Source organism: Rattus norvegicus, chromosome 6, assembly GCF_036323735.1.
Source record: "Rattus norvegicus strain BN/NHsdMcwi chromosome 6, GRCr8, whole genome shotgun sequence".
In the NCBI taxonomy this organism is placed as follows: domain Eukaryota; kingdom Metazoa; phylum Chordata; class Mammalia; order Rodentia; family Muridae; genus Rattus; species Rattus norvegicus.
The window spans coordinates 76,947,510-76,971,696 of NC_086024.1; the positions used below are offsets into that span (position 1 = coordinate 76,947,510).

A 24,187-nucleotide genomic window follows, 5' to 3' on the forward strand; every position below is an offset into this window, starting at 1 on the left:
CACCTATTCCCCTACTTTGTAATAAATGCAAACACATTTCAATACTTAAGATAGCTGTTCCTTCAACCGTTTTGTTTTAATAAAACCTTTCTATTGCCCTTTATTGGCTTCCCTTCCTGTAGTTGGGACACAGCACCTCATTCTGTACATTGGCAGATGTGAATGCTTCTCTTTCAAGTACAGGATGAGTAAACCCCGGAACGTATTATAAATCGGCTAGCCTCACCTCAGAATGAGGGGAGGTGATTGGATGCCGAGTTTCCTGCTGAGGGCTCCATGCTTGCTTTGTAATACTGTTTCGTGAGCCCGAGATTTGGGCAGAACATGGAGGTCCACTTCAACACCCCGGCACTGTTGATCTGCTTTTTATTGCTTTTTCATCTACTCAAATCTAGAATTCTTTTTTTTTTTTTTTTTTTTTTTGGAGCTGGGGACAGAACCCAGGGCCTTGCGCTTCCTAGGTAAGCGCTCTACCACTGAGCTAAATCCCCAGCCCCTCAGATCTAGAATTCTTGGTAGGCTTCCAGAATGCTCTGGCCAAAGGTTGCAGTGGGAAGGCTGTTAATTAAGGAGGCATTGCCTCCCTGAAACACTGAGAGGCATTTCGTTGCCGTTTGGCATTGCCTGACTGCATGCTTCCTCATTAAGGAAAAAACATGGACTACGCGTGACAGAGTGAAAGTCCTCAGAGGTCATAGGTTTTATGTCTGAGCATCACTGAAGACACTGCTGTCCTGTATACATCTGTTTCGTGGACTGCTAAATTATCCTGTTTTAAATAGGGAGACATTTTACCTACATATTTCAGGCCCATTATTTACCTATCACGTTTTTGTGGCTTTTCCGTCGTATGCCACGTTGATAATTATGCATGCAACAGCTGGAGAGAAAATGGTGGAGCACTTTAATGCCACTTAAAGTCATCCAAAACTCTGTCATATCTCTCCTTACCACAATGGCCTCTGCTGGTTTTTCTTCAGCATCCTTTGAACAGTACATGGTAGCATTGTCAGTGGGCTGGGGCTCCTCACTTGGGTGCCTTCTTAAGGCCTTGCACGAATCTAGAACCCTGAGCTCCTTCAGAGAGGTTTAGATAGAGCATATTTCCCCAGACTTTGGGGAAAGCCGATGGTGTACTTACAGCTCCTGCAAGCAGATCTCTGGATGTCACACGGTTCTTAGTACTGATAAAATGGAAGCCTTTTAAGTCAAGAGGAGATGCAAGGGCACCCACACAAAGCGTGTGCAGCTGTCACCTGCATGGACTGCCCTGGAGGAAACAATGCTTTGGTACCCATCTACTTCCCTGTCTGCTTTCTGTACCTGTGGAGAATGAGTTCATAGGCAAGAGCACTGCCAGTGGGCCTAGCAGCCCTGACCCGTGCTTATTAAAGAAGACTGCTAAGCCCACCCCAAAGTGCTATCCTGTAGTCCGTGGGCATATACACAGCCATTCACTGCAGCTATGGTGGTTACAGTTTAGCCATTCTGTGTTTCTTTCTTGTAACGTCAATAGAGATTCCTCAACCCTAATGTGATCTCAAGTGTAAGATGTTTAGTAGTAAAATATTTGGGAGAAAGTTGTACCAAAAAGAAGGATAGAAGGAGGAAGAAGACGAGAAGGGGAAAGAAATCTAAAACAAAAGAAAATGGCAGCGAATAGAGGCAGCATCTGCAGTGTTTCTGTGCCAGTCCCTTGGCTACATTTACGGTAAGAGAGGAGTACTGAACCCCCATGCTTAAAAAAATCATATGAAGAAGAGAAATAGCCAGGTCAGCATTGTCCTGGGTGTTAAAAGGCCACAGTCCAGGCACAGGCTCCCAGACCTCTTCCAGGTCCTTCACAGGTCAGGGCCTTACCAGACCGTGCTACTCTGAGGAACTTGCTATGCTGATAGCAGCCTTGCCTTCCACACATCTCACAGGGTGGGCGCTAGCCACAGGTATTTGCCGAGCACTGGAAATGGCCCAATCTAGGAACTGGGTTTCAAAGGATCTTTATTGGCCAAACTAGACTTAAATCAATCTCTGCAATAGCTAGGTGCCCTTAGCAGCTACCAAATCAGATAGTGTAACTTTTAACCTTCGAATAAATATCCTACATTCTTCTGCTTCACCTTCAAAGGACAAGCACGAGAAGAAGCTTTATGAGTCAAGCCTGAAATATGTTATTCTTTATTATCTCCCTTTATTCTTGAGCCCCTAAGCATTGCTTGTGGGAGTGGATGGCTAGGCATATTAATTTGTAAGACAAAAGCATTGGCTGCATTTCCATATTATTATTTGCCTGTGAAGGTGCTGACAAACAAGGCCTATGGGTGCAGCCAGGGAATTACCTCTGCAGAGATGTGCACATACCCAAACATATGAACATAAAGCAAATAGCTAAATTGTTAATCAGTTTTTTTCCACCCAGATTTGTTAAAATTATGTAAGTTATTTTGCTCTCTTTTTTTTTGTCCAAAACTATTGGAATTGGGTTAGCTATGCCAAGATTTGAGTTTTTCTTGGGTTTGTGTCAAGAAAGTCCTATAATCAAAGTGCTGTGCAAACACCGAGAGATGTTCACAGGCAGGCTGATAATCACACCCACTTAGAGATCTATGCCGCCTTCAATACAGACGTGTAACCCCATTAACATTAATAGGACTTACACTCACATATTGATGGCAAGTAAATCCCTAATTAGCAGTGAGAACTGTTAACACCCCCACTGTGATAATACCGCCGAAAGATTTTAATGTCCCTGTGATAGTAGGGGCATCTTTAAAATTTTTGTTTAAACAGTGAAGTTGTCCCACATTCGGGCGTGTGATTTCTGTACCTGTAATGTCCCAAGGGATGCTTTTGCCAGTGGAGTCTGGGCCTGAGTCTGCTAAGAACAGGGAGATCTTTTTTGTCCCTTGCTTGAGGGACATGAACACTTCTCTTCTGCGAAGAGAAGAGTCACTCATCGTCCGTTCTGCAGAGGGTGGTTGCCCTCTGCACAGATTGTAGATTTCACTGTAGCACTGATACCTGAAGCAGTGGCCTTTCCTCTCCTCTACCGGGTAATATGCAGGTAGGAGCCTCATCGGATAGGGTCTGGGTCCTCTCGGTAACGGAAGGGACACGGATTGAAGCAAGGCGCTTCCTGTCCACCGCGATGTGTTATTGATGAGCTGGCATTTGCCCTGTGGCCGTCCCAGTGGGCCGCTCACATCTATTACTCACACACATCGATTGGTTAATTTGATAATTCTATCACCAATCGGCTGGTGTCTGACCTTTCACCACGGCAATGATGGCAGCCTCTTCATTTTCACATTGCAGACCAGTTAGATTGACCTTTTTGAGGAGAATGTCAAGGCATCCCTTGATCTTAGCCTGTCACTGGATTTGTTAGAACTGCACTGTCCCTTAACCTTGATTTATGGCGTTTCAGCACCCGGGATGTGTGATTTGTTTGTTTTCAAAATACCTCTGGACCTACAGTGATCAGACAGGGAGCCTGGCTGTGAAAGTTACACACTGCACGCGCTCCATGCTCAGAAGTCATCAACTGTTCTGTTTTCCTTTCTCTTGGCAAGTCAGCTTACAGTTTCTGAGAAATTCCTCATCATCATTTTGGTAGCCAGCTGAAATGCTAGGCCAACTTTCCCAGTATTTTGGGAATTCGATTCCATCCACAGATTGATGAGACTGGTTAAGACCTCTTTTAAAGCCCCCAGTAAACCAGGGGAAGTAGGTTGGTAAAGGGTTGTTTCTCTCCTGGTTTTCCTTTTCTTCACCTTCCTAATTTATACTCTTGCCAGAGGGAAGAAATTGTCTTGTCTGCACACGGCTCCTTGGGGAGCGATACGAGGGCGTCGCTCTGTGCCTCTGAAACTCTGGGTTTGCTTTTCAGTTCCACTAGGGACAAAATGAAAGGGAACTTTTCTCCCCGGGTCTTTCTGAGTGTGTGTGTGCACCAGCGTGGTGTGCATCTGTAGTTGCCACATGCGCACCGTCGTTCATCCAGACGCTGTGTCACCTCAGCTGGAGTGAGAGCCGAGCAAGGGAGACCGTACGGAATTAAGACTCTGTGGTGACCTAGCTAACAACAGAGGGTTTGACTAAAAAGCAGCCAAACCAATTTTCCTAAAATTTAGTAAAATCAAAACTGTGCTCCCAGGATGAGAAGTTGCATGCCAAATTTCAGCCTGAAGCGAATTTAAATGGCTGAGTTATAAACCTTTCATAAAGGATGTTTTGTCACTCAGTAAAGATAAAAAGGCTCCTTCTTTGAAAAGGAAATTATCTAGGCACATAGTCTTCAGTGGGGATTGTTGCCGTTTATTTAAAGAAAACACAATTTTAAATGACTGGGTTTTCGAGGACTGGAAGCAGCAACTGTGTCTGAGCAGTAATTATGTTTCATAATTTTGTTTAGCAAGTATTACATATTATATGAATAGCATCATCGTGGAAATGATTAGCATTCATACTATGCAAAATTCTGCATATTAAAAGCTGAACAGTAGTGTCCCACATACAATACATTGTAATGGCTCCAAATTACTTTGTGTCCAAGGAGCATCCCGTTCCTCTGCCTCCCCTGTAGCACGGTGCAGGCTTAGAGCAGGCTTAGAGCAGGCCTTGGCTTCCCATGCTCCATTAGAGAAACCCCTCACCTTGAACCAGTAGTTCCCTCATGATGTTTGGTTCCTGTGTGTGCTGCAAGCCTCGCAAAGTACCTTCTGGCCTGGATCTGCTTCTGGACATGTGTACGTGTGGTTTGGGAAGGCACGAGAGCAAGGCCGCGCCTTCCATAGCGACACCATGGGAATGGGAAGGCTTGCTGACTGTGAGGTTTCTGTTTTGAGTCTGGTGTTTGCAGTCTCAGTGTAAATTGCTTCTTAGCTTGGAAGGGATACTGAATCCCTACCAGTGTTATCTCAGCTGGGGAGTCCTGTGGAGGTTGGGAATGGGAAAGGGGTCAGATTGTTACCCTGGGGAAACCCATTCTCTGAGGGAGAGTTTTATTAGGCAGGTGTTATTAATTGCTGTTATTAGTTGTAGAAAAACTCTGAAAGAAGGGAAAATATGTCTTAGAAATTTAACTCGTTTGGCCAGATCTGTAATGCAGGACCCAAGTTTGCAGGTTTGAGGTTATTTTGTACTATATAGAAAGGGTCTATCTCAAAGTATGCATGAGCGCACTGTGTGTGTGTGTGTGTGTGTGTGTGTATAGAGAAAGGAGGGAATCCTTTAGATATCAAAAATGAATAGCATGTCTAAGATTGGTTCTTCTTCATACTGGGGTCTCAGAAACTATTAGGGCCCATTTACTGTGATTGTTTAATTGCATGTCACAAAAATACTATGTATATAGTTTAAGTACTATACCACTATAAATACTATATATATATATATATATATATATATATATATATATATATATATTTTAAGTACTATACCACTATAACATCCCACCTTTTCCCCTTCAAAAGCTAGAGTGTGCATTTCAAGATTTAGTCATCTTTGTAAGAAGAGGGGAAGGAGAACGGGAGTGCAATCCCGTGTTTCCCCACTGCTTATGGACACAACTTTATTGTTTGCACTGCAGTCAACTAAGGAACAGTGCCTAAACCCACGGATCACTGGGGGTCTAGTAAATTCCTCAGAACCATGAGCTCTGGTACCAACAACGCTCTGTCGTCATGTTTTTGAACTCAGTATGGCTCTGGATTTTTCTGAAGTCCCTCATTTACCCAGGGGACAGGGTCTGACCCAGGTACAGTGGAGAAGTCTTAATCAGTTATTAATGGCACAGGTTTCTCCAGTGTTCAGAGGCCACTCTCCTCAACTTCGGGATGCCCCTGCTGTATGGATGCATTCTTCCTCATTTCGTGGGTTCTCGTTTCTTCTGACTGTTTGTTGCAGGCAGTCTTTTCAGTGAGGCATCCAAAGAAGAATGGCTGCTCTGTTTTGTTTTCTTCTGCCCAACTCCAGTGTCTGTTCTGCCCCTGCCTTGTGTGTCTGAAGAGGACATAAAGGAAGCCTGGGTTCACTGCATTTCTCTTACATTCGCCCTCTCGTGACTGGCCCTCCTTAGTGATTTCTCAGGATGCCATAGCTCCAGGGTGGCAGCACCATACACAGACCAGAACAGAAGGAGTTTAAAGGCAGCACCTAATAGTTTGGTACCCAGCAATCAGCGAGCTGTGTATAACCAATCAAACCCACAGAATCAGGGATGGGCTTTTTCTTTAAGAAATCCAATATCACATCAGAGAGGTTATTTTTAAAATCTAGGAACTGAGGAGGAAAACAAAGACTTTGCAAGCGCTGGCATTTTCTGTGTGGGGTTTGCATATCTGAATGTAAAGCTCCAGGCATTTCCTGCTGGATTGGCTTTCAAAGTAGGTTTGTCCGCTCTGAGAAAAACCATACAAGGACCTGGCACCCATAGCTTGGTTTCCCACCTCTAATCAGTGTAGAGAGCCATCATGAACTGGCTGTATGTGGGTTGGCCATGTTTTATAAAGAACAGGCACATGACCCAACATGGGCAGTAAAAGACCTGTTTTCTGGGACAACTTGTTTGTTTTTTGTTTTTTTCCCCATCAAGAAAGGAGTTGCCAGGGGAAGTAGAGTCTTACTCAGGAAAGTATTAAGCACACTTCCTTGGGGGGATCTTGGCCTGGCTCTGTGTGTGTGTGTGTGTGTGTGTGTGTGTGTGTGTGTGTGTGTGTGTGTTTCAGCTGTAGTTATTGGCTGTTTAAAGTAGAAAGTGGCCTCGGAATCCATCTCAGTTGCAATCTAGACTGACTTTGAACGTGAGCCATGGAGGAGATGACTTCAGCACTGAGGGCAGGAAAGAGTCCTGAGGCCCCTCCCCTGCAGAAGTCAGTGAGAACGGGTTTGGACTGTTGCAGGGAACTAGAAAGGTATCTCTGGGAATTAGGGACAATGAAAAGAATTAACTCTTTTTTCGGGGCTGGGGATGGAGTTCCGTTGGTAGGGCATTTGCTTAGCAGGCACGGACAAGGCCCTGGATTCAGTCACCACCCCTGCATGGAGCTAGGGGTGGGCCACCTGTGAACCCAACATCAGGAGGAGGCAGAGCCAGGAGGAGCAAAGGTGAAAGGTTCTCCTCAAGGACACAGCAAGTCCAAGGCCAGTGTGAGCTCTGTGAGACCCTGTCTTTAAAAGTTAGTTGATTGGGTGGTGGCCCAGATGGAGGCAGAGGCGGGCAGATGTCAGAGAGTTTGAGGCCAGCTTGGTCTACAGAGCTCTTTCCAGGACAACCAGGGTTACACAGAGAAACCCTTCTCGAAAAACAAAACAAATTAAAAATTAGTTGACTGAAGCTAACATTTTCCAAAAGTGTGAATTTTAAACATGCAGATTTAATACTTGAAATGTACATTGAGTGAATCTTGATACGCTAATTTACATTAAGAGAAATTACTTTTGTGATTCTGTTACTCTTAGCTGTTGGAAGGTACATCAATATGCTCTATTATATCTCCTTAAGAATAAATTCTTATAGAAATGAACTGAACTAGAGGGTGTTTGCCAAATGATCTCACACATTCTCCTCTGTCAGAACCTACCATGAGGGAGGCATTCTCTAGGTACCAAAGCAAAAGTAAAGCTGAGGTCTGACGACCATAGCTAAGAGCAAATGCTGCAATCCGCCCTTTGTGTGGTGGCCACCTGAAAGGTCACTGGCTTAGTAGTTTGTTTTTTGCATAATCTATAGATAGCTGGAATTTTAAATCTGAGGAACCATAGTATTTATAGTTGATTTTGACATCTAAGTCCATTACTCTCCTTAAATTTTAATGTCTTCTTAAACGGTATTTTCCTGTAATCATACATCCAGATGCTACTAACCACTCTCGTTTAGAACAAGAATAATACAATAATAGGTTGCGTCATTCTAGGAGAAGCCCCTACTTCCGCTCTCTCCAGGCATTGTGCACAGAATCCTGTGGGTTTCTGTTCCAGCTTTGGTTGTGGTCTCCCCTCTGGGATGCCTGTTTCTTTGGCCTGGACATCAGCCTGCATGTGGAGATGCACATTCGTGTTGGGTGTTCATGGTCCCCAGCGCTTTCTGAACTTCTCATTAGGTAGGGCCTGCTACAGCTCTGTCAAAAGGAGCATGCTCTCTGGAGCCTCCCTCAAGGCCGGATGTTGATGTCTAACTCTGCTCTGTGCTCTCCCGAGCTGGGAGTCAGTCTCAGAATCTGTTCTTCACGGAATGGAGTTAACTATGTGAGAGCTTTCTCTGGTGCAGGCGTATATGTTTAAGAAAGTAAGCCACCGTCAGAAAAGGGCTGAGTTAGTAAATTCTCTAATGAGCTGATGTATCATTTCTTCATCTAATTCACACAACCTGTTCCAAAAACTAATTTCCAGCCATAAGGGTAATATAGAAAAATAAAAGATTATTTGTAGGTTCCCGGATCCACGGTAGAATTAGAAATAAACTTTGCCCTAACTCTGACCTCACAGGTAGACTAGATTTAAAAGACTTCTCAGTCAAAAGTAACTGAGGTCTAGGGTTCATGGGAATACTGGGCCATACCCCAAAGCATATATGGACTGGGTTTCTTTACTTTGTATCATTTTCTATAAATGTACTTTCTTTCTTCCTTCATATTATTAGTCTGCTTCCCTTTCCAACGTCTCCCTTACCTTCCCTCAGTGTAGAGGCTCTTCACTCAGTACTAGCTTCCGGCCCATCAGGTGTTAAGTGTGCTGTGTTAAGTGTGCTGTGTTGGTGCACACTCGAATCCTGACATGTAGCGAGCCAAGGCAGGTGATTTGCCACTCATCTGAAGCTAACCTGGGTTACATAGCAAGACCTCATCTCAGATCAGTAAATCCATTTCACAGCACCAAGGCTTAGCTTCCCATCCCTGTGCACAACAGAAAAGTGCTTCTCACTGAGCAGCGTTCCCCAGTCCCTTAGTGGTCAGTTCAGCTGCTCTTAATGGAAGCTAGCTGTCGGTGCCACTCCCGCATAGAGGCTTCTGCTCTAATCTGACTTACGCACTGCTTACTTTTGAAGAACACTTACCATCATCTTCGTATTTTAAGTTGGCTTTTTAAAGCTTATATACACAAATATAATATCATGGTTCTTATCTACCCCATTTCCACCACCATCTTCACCACCTTCTCCACAAGCTGCAAACCCAGACACTGTTGCATTAAATGCTCTGAGATTGAGTCTTTCCTTAAACTTTGGATTCTTTCCTTAAACTTTCCAGTTACCAGAAAGCAAGCAGTGCTTAGTATACATAAAGTTTTGTCAGAAATAATCTTAAGGAGAAAAAGTTGATTTTTTAAAACCTTCCTAAAGAGATAATTATTGACTCAGCCTTACAACCATGTGACAATTATAATAACACCTGCTAGAACAGAGGATCATAGGCAGTGATGTTAGCAATGTATCTAAATGGTCTGCACTCCCATGCCAGTGGATGACATCCTAACTTAGGACTCCAAGACACAGGTGGTGGTAATTAGCTAGTTAGTTAGTTAGCTAGCTAGTTTTTTGTTTTGTTGTGGTTTGGGTTTTTTTGATTACTTTGACAAGGTCTAACAAATTAGCCTGGGCTAGCCTAGGACTTAGGATTCTCCCATGCCAGCCTCTTGGATTGCTAAAACTGCAGGTGCACACCACCATACTTGGCAAAAGTACTTATACTAGTGATGATAATAATGTTCAGGCCTTAGAACTGTCTTAAGGGCTGGAGATGGTATATGAAAAAGAGATTGCCTGGGAGGTAGAAGCTCAGTAAATTATCAGGAAAGACAGTAGCAAGCCTAATTGCTGAGATAGACGGCGCACAGTCAATGGCTCTGTCTTATTTAATGGAACCCATTGGCACGCAAGCCATGTGTGATCTTTTTCTTTTGTGTAAAAAGGGCATTGCAAGGGGACAGATTATGGACGCTCATAGGTAGATTATAGAGCAGCACTGAAAATAAGGCTCTTGAGAATAAACCATATATGTTCTACAGAGTCAGGGGAGAGACAGCTTCACACGTGGGAAATATGGTCCTTGCCAGAAATCTTGAACTGAAGGGAGAATGAAAGAGGGAAATTGCTCAGACGAATCTAGTTCTGCCTTGTTTTTCCTTATCCTCTCCCTTTCTATTTCTACCTTTGGAATGAGGATTTGTGCTAGTACAGAACAAAGCATCTGTTACTTGGGAGTAAAGGGTTAATTGCTCTGACTACACACTTTCACACATGATCCCATGCACTAAGTTCTTATCAATGAAACATTCCCTGGTGTTCTTACAAAAGGAACTCTCAATCCAGTCATGTCATATTGGGTGAAAACCATTGTTTTCACATTTCCCTGTGCAGGACATATGGATAGCCCTAAGACCTTAATTTCACCTGGAGGGGGATGCAGGGGTGGGGACAAAGCTCCCAGTGCACCCTGGACTTCATGTTAATCATAAATGAGAATTCAAGTATACACATGGCATGGGCAGGCCTCTTTGCAAGTTCCTCTGGGAGCTGGTTTTACATTCTCAGGCCTTTCCCCTCTTGTGTTCTCTGTTACTCTCCTTGGCAGAAGGTTTTATATTGCATGCACTTTGAGGACTTCACAAATACCATAGAATATATAATGCATTTGCAAAACTACCAACAATAAACACTGGCACGAGCCTTAAGAAATGTGATTCCCAAGACTTTTATATTTCTAATTGTATGCAGAACAAACTGGTTTGCCTAGCTTCCTTGGCATATGGGATGGAAATTCTCTACCAGTCCCTATGTAGCGTTTTAAATCACTTGGCCATTTTAAAGAGTTTTAGGCCTTCTGTGGTGGAACAAGTGGATTGAATTGTTATACTTAAAGAGAACGCTTTCCGAATGTGTGACTTGTTCTCAGTTCTGAAATCTAAGCTGCCTCTTTAGATAATGAGTTAAACAAATACTATTCCATACCTACTGTGTGTTAGCAATTGTGCTATGCACTGGAAGTACAATGTGCAAGGTAAGCAGCCCCCGGAACTGCGGTTCTCATCATTTGTGAGGGGTTTCAATCAAATAACCAGGCAATAGCACCTCACGTGTGCAGTGTTGAGGGGAGCATGGCAGGGGCACCCAAAGACCCACATGTGGAAGGAAGCTGAAAACCAGAGGGACAGATTGGAGTTAGGTAAAGCAATTGAGGCCAGACTAAGTCTCAAGGGAAGACGAGAGTTATGGGCAAACATCAGAAGAAAAAAATTCATTTCTCAAATAATTGAATGTTTCAAAAAATTTGAAATAAGTGTTTTGAACTAAATTGTTGCAACTTTGGCTGTTTAGGCACCTCAGTGTCGAGTCTCTGGGTATTGAGGGTGAGAGGTAAGTCCCCTGGCGTCAGGGATGCACATCAGCCAGCAAATACAGATAGCAAATGCTCCATGGGTATTAACGTCTAAGAACCATACCACAAGTAACATGGGCAGCTTAGTGTGCTTTTTAGCCACATAGTATGTCTACAACTGATGGAAGCAGGGATATGAGAATCTTACACTCACTAGAGAAAAATTCGACTTACCTTTCATTTCAACTTCGACAATTTGTGCTTTGATACCCTACAGACAAGTCCCTAAAATCTTCAGAGGCAGCTCTCTTGCTAGAGATGTTCCTGAGGTGGAAGAACATGTGAGTTATTAAAGGTCCTCAGCGGCACTAAGGTTCATTTCCATTCCCCCATGAGCCCATCTGCCCTCCCTTACCACACAGATGAAGTTTTGGTATATGGGTTAAAAGTTAGCTTCCAAAAATTAAATTAGAAATAACCAAGCCATACTCAATGGGGAAAGATACATTTGTCTTAATTATGTGTTTATCTAGTCAAACAGAGAGGAATATTTTTCAAAGAGGAGAATTTATTTCAGGCCACCTGGAAGCCAAGGGCTCACAGTTAAGCAGAGTAGCCACCTGTCCTGAGGTCCAGTGGCTCCCAAGGTTTCACCAGGCTGTGCTCTGTCTTCTCCCTGCCCTGTTGCCTCTCTGGCTTCACTTCCTAACACTTTAATCCCTGTCCATCCCCATGTGGGTCTTCAATCTGATCTCTCCCTGTGTGAGTGATTCTGCCGTTGCATGTCCCTCAAGCCCTCTAACCAAATGACATCTAACCAGGACTAATATCTCATCTGCTTCTCCCCCAGCCTGTCATGCTTGGTCTTCCTCATTACCCCCTTTTATTTTTGCCACTGCATTTTATGTCTCTTATTTGTTATCGATTTCTTTACACCAGGTAGAAGATTTGTAAGGCAGATGTTTTGCCTGTATTCATTGCTTCACCCTCATCCTAGAATAGAGCCTGACATATAGAAGGTGCTTAGCAAACGTTTGAATCAATGAGCAGTAACTATGGAAGGTAGGGAAAGACATAACTGTGGGTATATAACTCTATGACTTTCCGCAGTCAGTGATGCCACACATACATACATCAAAGATGCTAAGCGATCAGATAAAAGGATTAAGAGGAAGCTGGATCTTTATGTTTAAATTTTAATGCACGAGGCCTTTTGCTTGCTTGTTTTTATGGTGTCACGCGATCGCCACTAAAAGTTAACAGCCATATGTTGGTTTTAACATCACAATCTGACATTATTCCATAGCAACTATCCTCCACTAACTAAACCTACAGATCTGTGTTGATATGATTAAAGGCTCTCATTATGGATGCTCTCAGGATGTGGTAAGCAGCCAGACGCGCCGGGCTATGCCTCAGTTACTCTGGTATCTTCATGATTATGTGTTCATCGAATCTTTACTGCCCACCCCGTTGTGCATGCCAAGAGAGGGCTTCAGGTCCATGTAACTCCCCACATGGAAAGATAATCTCTCACCTTAATGCCCATACTTGGTCAGGAAGTGTATTTTTCCTGGCTTCTTACTCCCTCCCCAAGTTCTTTTACTGCTTGATGCTGTGCAACTGTAGAGATTCCCCCAAGTCATTATTTTTCATTTCGCCCTTGGTGATTATGCTTTAAAAATCAACCACAAATTCACTGAAAGGAAGAGTCAGATAAAAGACCATGGGGGAAGGGAAGCAGAGGAGAGGAATGGGGAAAAATAATGTAATTGTATTCTAGTCTAAAAAAATTAAAAAGACCATCCTTCCCCAACCCAAGAAAAGCCATTCATCTGTGCAGCCCACTTTGTCCAAGCTGAATAACTTGCCCTCTCTTACTCAAAGATGTAAGGCTTACCAGCCCAAATGGAGAAAGTAACTACACACCAGTTTGGTTTGCTTGTTTGTTTTTGTTCCAAGACAGAAACTAGTCAGTTGCAGGCCATTTACCAATGGGGAAACATTCTGAGAAATGTGTTGCTAGATTTCAGTGTAGTTTTGGGAACTGGGTGTGGTAACCTTCCTGGGTATGCTACAGAATATATTCTATAGGTATATGGCTATATGGTATAGCAGTTGTTTCTAGACAATACACCTGGACAGTGGGTTACCTTTCAGAATACTACAGGAGGTTGTAATACAGTGGCAAATATGTATGTATCTAAATATATTTAAACACAGGAAAGGTACAGTGGGAAATAGTAGGCAATAGAACCCCTTCACCTTCACTATGCTCTCTGGGCCCACCTTTGTAGCTGTCATCTGACCTTGAGGAGAAGGCCATTACATAGCCCTGGACTACAGAGTGAAAATGCCACAAAATATGTGTTTAGTACTATCTCTTTATGTTCACTTAGAACTAGAAGAGATACCTTAGACTGCCATCTTGTGTGGGAATTAAGAGAATCTGTCATTAAAGTCAAGTGTTGAGAATTATATTTCTGCTCCTTATGACCAACGAAGTCAAGTAAATATTTTTAGTTGTTTTGAGCCTTAAGATGTGCCTCCGTGTTCTTCTCTATTCTCTCCTATCCCTGGTCTTTGTAAATATAAGTGAGTCATTCTTTCATTCTCTGGATAGAGACTCTTCATGTAGAATTTCAACTTAGTTTTAGCCTAGACTCTTTAATTCTAAATATCTATACAGTGGAAGACGATATTTCCTTCTAATTGTATGAGGTTCTACTGATCTAGGTTTCATCTTAGGACTTTCTCTTTTGGCAAATTTCTTGTCTAGTAGTCAGCAACATTTACCCCAAGGAAACTGATTTCTCAGTGACAATAGCACTCTAAGAATGTCTGCTGTGAGCTGATTTTTCTTGCTCACAATGTAAACATATCCCTTTTTCTGGTTTAGGGGTTTGATTAGATTGATGGGTCAGGACAGCTGTATCGTCTTCAAATCTAGGAAGCTTTTTCTCCCCTTTTCTTCAAGAGGCTGCAGATGCTGCCAGGAGACTTCCACAGAAGATTGCCAGCGGAATGTATGCTGTGGTTTTATTCAACCTCCTTGTCTCCATAGCAAATAGTATCACCATTGTTCCTCGGGGAAGGAACAGCCTGCGTTAGGTCCCCCTGTTTTCCATGCTGTGGCAAAGCCAACAGGAAAACCTTCCAGCCAAAAGAGCATAATGAAATTTATAAACCATTTGCTCAGGTAACAGATCCAGCCACACACAGTGCTTGCCATTTAATTCAGAACAAAATCATATCTGTTCTTGTAATGTATTGCAAATCGCCACTTCCAGATATATTATCAAGTGGCTGTAGAGAGAGGCGAGTCCTTGATCCCCCAGAACTATGTTTGAAAACATGATGCCAAAAGCTAGCGTAGGGTTACACTGAGCAAGATGTGAGGTTGAGGAGGAATGGGCTGCTGCAGCCAGATTTCTCCAACCTGCTATTTTATGCCATGTGAAACTGGGAGTCTCCAGAGGGTCTCTTCTCCTTACGTTGAGAAGTGCAAATAACTGTAGGGAGAATTCTCACCACCTAGGAAGTCCATGGCATCTACTAAATCATACACAGAATGGCTGAGATCCTCCGTCCTCCTTAAAGAAACCCCTAAATGCATAGGCGACTCAAAGCTAGTAACAGAGAGAGACATTCTCTCCCTACCCCTATAGTATATAGTCTTTGGAAGGGAAACTGGATCTTTTTCATGATCATACCATTTATAGGGCTTCTCTGAAGTGTACCACTGCAGAATGAATGTTCTCTTCTAGATGGAACCAGGGTTCTGCGCGGGTGTAGGGATCCAGAATAATGTCACTTCTGTAATTAGACATGGATATCACATGCATTCTTTGGCACACATCTCCTCAGGCCAGAGGGTCCCCTCCCTGGGGTTTCTGTTACGGGAAAGTAGGCCCAGTTTGGTTACTGACTGGGAGTGTGCTGGCTAGCCTGTCTTCAGGATTAGGGTGATTTAGCTCCATTTGCCCTTAGCAGCTAATCAGACTCCATTTACACTGAGAATATGCCATGCACGGAAACTAGGCCCTATGCCTACACAGAGAAAACACTCAGAAGCCTTAAGGAGGAGGTACTCCTGGAATCATGGGTTTGTTATTATTAATTACTAACTGTATTTGCTCCATGTTATCTTATAGCGACTAATCTTACATCGCAACTCCTTTGTTCCGTTTGACCTGTTACACCTTATACCAAGGATAAGAAGAGAAGCATTAGCTATAAGGGACTCTGGCAAGTGTTTGACTCCTTTACTTTTCCTCCCTCATTTTGTCTCATAATGAGAAAGCTGAGTACCCAAAGCCCTTGGGTGACTTGCGTGATTTGACAGGTAGCTGGGGATCAGACAGAACCAAGGCCAAGCTGTGAATTTTCATCTCGCTGATGCCTACAGTGCTCCCCGCTATTCCTTGCTGTGCTGAACAGCTGTTTACAGTTGTGTGGGATTCTGTCCATACGTCTCACTGGGAAGGCTGTGGGTATGGATGAGTCTCCATTGAACCTGGCCTTTAACAAATCCTTGGGACAAAGAAGCAACGAATCCACTTCAGTGATCTTTGTACTCTTAGCAAGCTCACTGGACCAAGATCTGGAGACTTTAACATTGCCACAGGCCATGACCTCTCACGGGGCCTATGGTCTCCCTAGGTCTGTGAGATGTGTATAAATGGACCCTGTCCATCTGTGGCTGTGACCAGTCATCATCAGAGTCTATTTTGAGTCAGATTCAACTCTAAGACTGAGTCATGGTGAGCCCTGGGTTGACCTGTGGATTTATTTTTAAATGGGGAACATAACGTGTGCCTGCCCAAGCTTTGATATCTTGCACCTATGTGTGCACACACCTCTTCCCTCTCCTCCCCCAACACACCCCAGGATAATACACATCAGGCACTCTGACGAGGAGCGGGCTCTCCGGACATGCTCCTCCATAAGAGTTCTGCAATTTCCAGCGCGAGCCAGAGCAGAGCGCTGCGGTGTGCAGTTGGAAAAGCAGTTTGTTCTCCACTAATGACAGCTGTGGATTCTGAAATGAAGCACAGCAGGTGGGACAGTGGTACTCAATTTTCAAAATCTGTGCCCTAAAACATGTTTGCTTAAACCTTGTCTGTACCACCCTTTAGGGGCCTCCACATCCATCAAAACCAGACCCCAGGAAAGGAATTCAAGGCTTCTATTTCTCACCGCTGCCTTCACAATCATCGCTGGGATGATTCAGAGGTTGTCTGGAAAGTTCAGTAGCCAAAAGTTCTGTCTTTCTCCCCAGAGCGAGAAATTAAATCACTTCCAGCTCCCAGGGGGAGCACCATTGCCTTTGCCCAGGTATCAACAATAACTTTGAAAAGGACGTCCAATTTCTCATAGCCATGACTAATACCATTATGTCATAAAGAACTCATTTTCTCAAAATAATACCCGAGTGGGGCACTAAGAAGGCTGTAGTCTCTTTCTGAGAGCCCTGAGCAAGGAGAGCAGACTTGGGGCTTCTGCATGTTGGAAGAGTTACAGATTTTCAGGTTTTGAACACATTTTCAAATTCTAAGTTGTACTCCACAATCTGCACATCCTGGAAAACTATCCCATCTCTGCATGGCTACAGGAGCCACTAAGTGTTTAGAGCATCACTAGCCAAAGGGGGTGGGTACAGGTGATAGATTGACAGCTTGCCTATCATTCTTTCCCAGTCTATTAAAATCATATGCATTTTACTTCTGTGCCTTTAAGTGGCCACTTGGACTTGTCAGCAGGGGGCTAATGGCCTCTCACTGGGCAGGTGCTTAGGTGACACCTCTGGCAGTTCACAAAGGTTTTACCTTGTTCTGCTTTAAGCCACTGTTAAGTGGATGGCCTGGTGCTGTATTTCTTCAAGTGGGTCTTGGCTCTTTACTTTTTGTTGATTTTTGGTTTTTTACCGAAAATATTTGGGTCTCCCGAGTAAGAGAAGTCCCCCGCCCAGAGAGCTTTTGTTCTCATGAGAGATGTGGCCACAGAGTTATGAATTCAAACAGACTTTACACAGAGGCTCCAGGCTTCAGACCCAATGCATTATCTTTGCATGTAATCCAATCACCTGTTCTTTTACGATGCCATTTGATTTGATTAAAACCTCAGCAACCAAATCATTTCTATTGTAAATTATACAACTTCCTATTTTTTTATTTCTCTCGCTTTTCATTCCTTTCAGCGGGTTTCCTCGGATAATTCAATTACAGGCTGTTTTAGAGAAATTACAATTTAATCAATAAGGAAAAGGCCAAATATCTGAGCAAGATCAAAGGACATGCCCCTCCCCCTGTGAGGAGCTCTTTCAAAGGGTGTGGGTGGTGACATTTTTGTCAGGATTCTCAGTGTGCTACTGTGTCATCAGACAGAAGCAGACCACCATGCCTTGTATACAGAAAAAAAAAAAGACAGAATGAATGAGGAGTCCAGTTCACTGATAGATAGAAAGATATATACCCAGAATTAGAGGAAAAATAACTGAAGATGCTTCTGGACTTCAGAAGGAACAAAGCACCTGAAGTTCTCTTATGTTAAAAAAAAATGGAAACAAATGGTTTTTGAGAAAGCGGACATTGTGCTGTCTGGGTTCTACTCCAGTGATTTGTATGTCTCACCTTTACGTGCAGACTCACCTGCCGGACTTACTAAAAGCCCAGTTGCTGGGGCCAGTTCTTTTTTAAGAAACTCAGATTTGAGGGGTTTGGATACGTCTGGCCCTGCTTCTGTCTCCCCGCAGTGATCTGAGTGTCCCCACTCCATGTCGCAACTCAATTTGAACCAGTCTTTTTCATTAGCTTGTTTCATCAACACAGTGACAGAAAGGCTGCCATGGTAAACAGCACTGGCTGGAAGAATTCTGCAGAGTTCTTCTCTTGCTAACTTGTGTTACTTTGATGGTTCCCAATCTGGGATTCAAGGCAGTTGGCTTCGTGAGTTTGAAAATACCTATTCCACATCTGGTCATAGAGCATCACTTCTCCAGTGAGGTCAGTGTGAACTGGGATGTGCCACATTCTGCTACCCGGAAGTAAGGAAACCGCTCGGATACCTGGGAAAGGTCTGGAGGACTCCCACTGTATGCCCTGCTTTGATTGGAAGCAGGATGAAACCAGCATCAGTCATGTGTTGTACTTTAGACAGCTACTTCCCGAGTTGCTGGATCAAAATATCTTATAAATGACTCAAATGTTATAACAAATGGTCCAAACCTCTTGGCATTTGTGGAAAACAATTTAATGGGGTCCCCGAGCAGCTACAGGATAAAGAAATTTGAGTTATGGACTGGAGCAGCATTTTGATGTGGGTTTTGCATCCTGGCATGCGTCCGTGTGTACTAAATGCTCTCTCTAAAGACAGTCTTCTTGTTCCTTCTGTGGCAAGGACAAAAACAAACATGTGTGTGTTTTCGAATGCCTTCTGAGCAAAGAAAACAATGCATTTGTCATGTACAAGGCACTATCCATGTTCACCTATATTATTAGAGAATTATAAAAATGGGAAAATCTTAATTGACGTCTAACCCAGGTCCCTTCTTTTATTTATAAGGGAAAAATCGGCTCTGTGATATTGATATTTCAGGTGGTGGTTCTATGACATTTTGAAAATGAGCTGGTCTTCCTGTCAAGGAGGTTGTTAGAGCTCTATGTTTATAATGTTGATGTCCTTCTTCTAGCACAATTAGATTTTAGCTCAAATTCAGTAGACAGAAAGCCAGTCTCCTTAACAAAGAAAGTGGAACTTTCAGGAGGTGCAGCCCTCAACATTGACAGAAGATCTATTGGACACTCAGCCAGAGGCGAGATTAAGTATTCTTGATATTGGATTTAAGCTTAAACTGAGGAATATTTTTTTATCCTACTCTTTGTGAATCGAGGTTAAGAGACATTGATTTGATTGGACTCTAAGAAACACTAGACACTATATACAGAGCCATCCTTCTTGCTGACTAGTTAGTCATAAGATGTTATAAGGAGAGGGACTGGGGAGATGGCTCTGTGCCTCAGATGCTTGCTGCCCAAGAATGAGATCTTGACTTTGAATCCCAGGAACCCATAAAATATGCTGGCTACCCAGAACGTGAGGAACAGAGACAGCCAGATTCTATGAGCTTGCTGGCCAATTAATTAGGATAGTCGAAAGACTGAGCTGCTGGTTCTCTGGGGGATTCTATGTCAATGACATATGTTGATGAGCAATAGAAGATGCCCAGTGTCTACTTCCACCAATTGCACATGCAGGCAGAACACCCTCACGTTCACATCCATACACCATACCCATAAACAACACAGACCACAAGACATTGTTTTCCAAAAACCATGTGTTACAAGATGATTAAACTAGTAGTACTACAAGTAGGGAAGAAAATCATTATTGTTATTGTTATTATTATTATTATTATTATCCTATATTATAATAATATAGAAGCTATTGTTTACTACTTGTTTGTGTGCCAGGCGTTGGCATGGATTCTCTGATTCACAACTACCTTGTTATTATAATAGGGGTTATCCCCATAATCATACAATGATATTAGCACCCTTCCCACCCAAGTCCTGCAAATGGACTGCAGTTTGAAGTAGGGGACTGGGCCAAGGAACATGCCCATGCTCACACAGCTAAGTAAGAAAGCTCAGATTAGAGCGCAAGTTCTGTCCTTATAGCCTATCCCATTACTACTGAAGTCTTCTACCTCCTGATGGAGACGGAAGGATTATGTTCATGTCGGTAGAGTGTTAAGTACAGATGGGAGCTGGATGAACAAGTATGGCCTTCCTCTGGGACCTTCCACAGAGTTCCCTGACAAAGAAAAAACATCACATTCTGCATGTTTAGGGGATTTATTATGAAAGGTTTCTCTACTTATTAGCTACAGAGGATGTTCTTTCCTAGGGGTTGGGGGAGGGGGTGTTGGGAGGCGTGAGGTTGTTAAACTGGGTTGGAGGAGAAATCTGGCATGCCCAGGCCTGCTTCAAAGCATGTATCCCAGGTCCAAAAGTAATAGTTTAAGAATTCTTCATCCTAATAAATTCACATCTCTAGGGGGCCGGCCCGAGAGACGATTAGGGCACGAGTGGAATGAGTTGTTGGGACTGCGGTGCTGCACACGGGCCCCCCACACCATCCTGTTACATTTCTGTCCGTGTCTGCATCTTCTTTGCCTCCTGAGAAATTCTCATAACTGAATTGGTGAGGGCTACAGGGCAGCTTGAAGGTATGCAGAGGTGACCTATACCCCGGGAATAATGTCTGGCCAAGGGATCTGTTCATACGCATAGGGATGCTTGTCCTCCCTCTCTCTGACTCCTCCTGTGTCTCTCAGATATAGAGAGCATGCATTCTTAGGCACTGAGCCATCTCTGCAGTCTCTTACCTTGGAGCATCCTAGAACTAATTCATTGGCATGAAGGATGCTGAGTTTCCAGACCAAGTGAGGTTGTCTGATTCATAAATAAGGGCGGTACCTGTTGCCCTGCTCAACTATTGGACCGATCCACACATGTACCTTTTCTGAGAATATTTTGGTGGCTCAGATCACTCACTTGCTTCTCTCCGTGAATATTTTCTTTAAAAGGCATAAGTGAATTGATTAAGAGGCAGTCTCTTAGGGGTTGGTAACAATTTGTTTTCTCCAATCTCCTGATGGAAATTCCACAAGATTTAATAAATTAAATTTTAAATTATGATATTAAATAACAAATTTTATCATGAAATGAAGCTCTGTTGAATGACTGAAAGATCCTCTTGTCCCGTGCTCTAAACAGTTGCTACTCTACCATTAGAGCCTTTAGAACTGGACTGACATACCTGTGATTGGGTGATAATTGTAAGCCCCTGCATAAATCACCCACTAAAGTCATTTTAAATCCAATTAAAACCGTGACAGTTCTAGTTGACTCCGTTCAGTCTCCATTTAAGTCGTTGTAAGGTGAGAGGCTGGGGAGATGGCTCAATGACTAAGGACGCTTACTGTCCAAGAATGAGGGGTGGAGTTTGAATCTCTAGAACCCACACAGAAAGTCAAGCATGGCCACATATGCCTGCTATGAAGCGCTAGGAGAACAGAGACAGGCAGATTCTGAGAGCTGGCCAACTGTTGGGAATAGGAATTGATCTATTGCAAATCCTGTGAGAAATAGGGAGTATCCTAGACTAAGTATCAGTGTGTGTGTGTGTGTATGTGAGAGAGAGAGAGAGAGAGAGAGAGAGAGAGAGAGAGAGAGAGGGAGAGAGAGAGAGAGAGAGAGAGAGAGAGAGAGAGAGAGAGAGAGATTGATTTACCAGAGATCCCAAAACTAATCTATAACAAAAAGACAGGTCTCATCATTGTTGTTCTCCTTCTGGTCTTACCAGGATAAGTCTTCTTACATTTTCCTCCACAATGTCATGTGTGAGATCATGCCAACACACACATGGTGATTGCTGCTATGCTCATCCTAGATTATAAAGCTGTACAGGATCTCTGGCTTCCTGCATATCATTTCTTCCTATTCCTTTCCACTCAGGAAAGCAGAGCAGCATGGGATCAGAGGGGCATTATAGGGGATTTCGAATGCACACATTTATGCCATACACAGTGTGTGTGTTGCAGTTTCCTCAAAATTCCACCCATAGAAGGTAAACAACTCAAAATAGCTTCAGGAACTCCCTAAAACTGACCAGGTTCACTAGACCCTCAATCCCAAAAGTAAACCATAGAGCTTTCGGGAGTCACACTCAGACAAGACAAGCTGTAAGGAAGTCTCTGAGATCAGATCCACAGCCTAGAAGGGCAGAGACCAGTGGAGCTGCCCAGAAGAAGTTTACACCAACTGAGTCATCTGGAAAGGACACCCTACAGCCCTGAGCTACCTACTGGCTATGCAGAGGGCTCTAAGTTTCCAGCTTTTGTACCCTGTCACCCATACTGGAGTTGGTTTCTGTGATGCAGCTGTCTTTGAGTCATTTCTGCTCCTATAAGAATCCCCTCACTGGTAGGAAACCCCAATAAAATTCATTCATTCACCAAGTTGGCCTTTGATAGTATCCATACTTGGGTTTGTCTTGGGCTCCCTATCTGGAGTGAGTAGACATATATAGAGCACCCGACTAGGAAATGTCTTGTCATACAGCTTATATACACATACATGTGAATAGTATGTATGATATATGTATTATATGTGTACATAATATTTGATGTAAATTATTCCCAGGATTTGGTAGTTAATTGAAGAGTTTCTATCAGAACTAGGGTTTCTGTCAGCCTACTATTCTCCTGAATAACATTTTATTGGCTACACCCATTGCTGAAAGCATCATCTAGGCTGTTTTCAGTCTATTACAGCAGTGATGAGTAACTGGGCAAGCCATGTGACCCAAAAAAGTGTAAAATATGTCCCATTTTGTCTATCAGAGACACCTGCTGTCTCTGCATTCAACCTTTCCTCCAACTCAAGAAACACACTGCCATGTTTGAAAGCTCCCTTCTCACATTGCCATGTTTTAAAGCTCGATTCTCGTGAAGCTTTGCATGTAAGAACCCTTCTAAGGATTTATGGTTCTTCATGGATCCTGCACTCGTCAACTGTTCACAAGCCTGGAACACTCTTACAGCACACTGAGAACATCACTGTTCACAAGCTGCCATGATGCATTACTGTGCACTAGGTACCATGGAGTGACCATCACAGCTACCTTCTGTTTGCCATTTAAATCTGAAGCAGGGCACCACAGCATAGGTGCATAGACTCTTAGCACTCAGACGTCTTTGCTTGGCTCCATAGTGATTTCTCGAGCCCACTTCACAGATGACAACACTAAAGTCAAGTACCCACACCCACAGTTAAACCGCTCACCACAGCAACCTGTGGCAACGTGGTGACTTGAAACATCAGAGCTCAGGTGTCTATCTTTCCTCTAAGCTTAACTGTGAATGTGAATGGGCCATTAAGAGAGCTAGAAACTCAGCTAAATACTTCTGCTTTGCTTTCAGAATATGGATGAGTGAGGACCACTCACTCCTTTCCTCTTGTGGAAATAAAGTATAAGGCTGGTGTGAGGACCTGTAAGTCACATTATCTAGAGTTTGACTCAGCTCCGCCAGCAAATAGTTGCCTGCCCTCGGCTAAGTGATAGAACCAAGCCTCCTTTTTGTCATCTACACAGTGAGCTAGTGTAACCAAGTACCTTGTAGAGTGATTGTGCTTACTAAGTGTGTGTGGCTTTTAAGTTCTCAGAATGCACTACAACACATAGTGAGTATTCAATAACATTAGTAAAATAGTAATGTGGCAGTCGGGTCAGCAGAAAGATGGTCGTTCACAGCTCTCCTGCGGATTCCTGGAGAACCTTAAATTCCCCTTGCACTGCCTGAGCACTGGGGCTTGTAGAGTGGAGAGTGGATAGGTAAAGTGGTCAGTAGCCGAGGAAAATAGATGACAGTCTGCTATCCAACTCCTCTACCTTACTTCCTGTACTCAGATCTCAGTCTCCTACACGGAGCCGTTTAGTTTGCCATCTGCCGACACAGATGATTTGACTGGATTGAACAGAATAGCAAAGGAGTATTCAACAAGTCTGACATCATTGGTAGTTATTTGCATCGTGTTCTTGCAATTTGTTTCCTGTGTTCACTTAAATCCTCAGGTTATTTGGGAAGAACAACACAAACACAGCCGTGCTCCCCTTATTGGTCAGCTTCTAAAGGTGGTCATTGCACTTGGCATGCTGTCCCTGTGCTTCCAATACATTCTTCCTTAATTCTTCCTCAGACAGGGACCACTGGTCTCTAGAGAACAGGCTCAAATTCCTTAAAGATGTCGTCGAGCTCACCAAAAAGCCGTTCAAGTGATACCACGGTATATGTTAAGCTTGCAGTGTGC

General features: G+C 43.4%; 1 protein-coding gene across 16 annotated transcripts in view; it reads left to right on the plus strand.

The window, feature by feature from the left end:
• The window catches only part of Npas3 (neuronal PAS domain protein 3), an 825,122-nt gene that overhangs the window by 509,446 nt on the left and 291,489 nt on the right, over nucleotides 1–24,187 (plus strand). The gene's annotated exons all lie outside the window — the stretch shown is intronic.